Source organism: Sinocyclocheilus anshuiensis, unplaced genomic scaffold, assembly GCF_001515605.1.
Source record: "Sinocyclocheilus anshuiensis isolate Anshui unplaced genomic scaffold, SAMN03320099.WGS_v1.1 scaffold79, whole genome shotgun sequence".
Taxonomy (NCBI): Eukaryota; Metazoa; Chordata; class Actinopteri; order Cypriniformes; family Cyprinidae; genus Sinocyclocheilus; species Sinocyclocheilus anshuiensis.
The window spans coordinates 1,287,635-1,288,574 of NW_015548213.1; positions in this window are offsets into that span (position 1 = coordinate 1,287,635).

Consider the following 940-nt stretch of genomic DNA (forward strand, 5'->3'; position numbering starts at 1 on the left):
TATCCCATCCTAAGTGCACACACACAGCAGTGAACACACACACACCGTGAACACACACCCGGAGCAGAGTGTGTGTGTGAGTGTGTGCAGTGTGTGTGTGTGCAAGTGTGTGCAGTGTGTGTGTGCAGTGTGTGTGAGTGTAAGTGTGTGCAGTGTGTGTGTGTGCAGTGTGTGTGAGTGTGAGTGTGTGCAGTGTGTGCGGGGTGAATATAATAATAAGAATATAATAGTATATATAATAATTATTATTTTATAATACTGTATAATATAATGTATAAAGTAAATATATATATATATATATGTGTGTGTGTGTGTGTGCAGTGTGTGTGTGTGTGTGTGTGTGCAGTATGTGTGTGTGCAGTGTGTGTGTGTGTGCAGTGTGTGTGTGTGTCCAGAATTTACGTGCATTTTAAAGGGAAGGTTGTTCTGTTAAAAAATACACAATTATGATTACAAAATAAAATATACAGAATATATAGCTAATTTTCAGTTGTCTGTAGTATTTCAAGGTTTGTTTTGTATTTGAACCTAAATTGTAAAGTAATGAACTGCATTTAAGTTCGCTGTTCCTGCATTTCTGACTGTAAAGGTAATATTTGGAAGCAACAGAAATGAAATTGTCTAAATTAAATGATTGGACTAAATTAAAAAGACAACATTATTTGTGCTTTAATAACAGTTTGTGGTCCAGTTTGCTTTTGTTTTATTGTTAGTAAAACCCTTATTAAAACATGAAATGGCAATCACTATAATTGGCTGTGAGAAAGAAATTGTCTAAATTAAATTATTTAAAGTGCACCTATTATGCCCCTTTTTACAAGATGTATTATAAGTCTCAGGTGTCCCCAGAACGTGTCTGTGAAGTTTCAGCTCAAAATACCCCACAGATAATTTATTATATCATTTAAAAATGCCCATTTTGAGTGGAAGCAGAAACGGG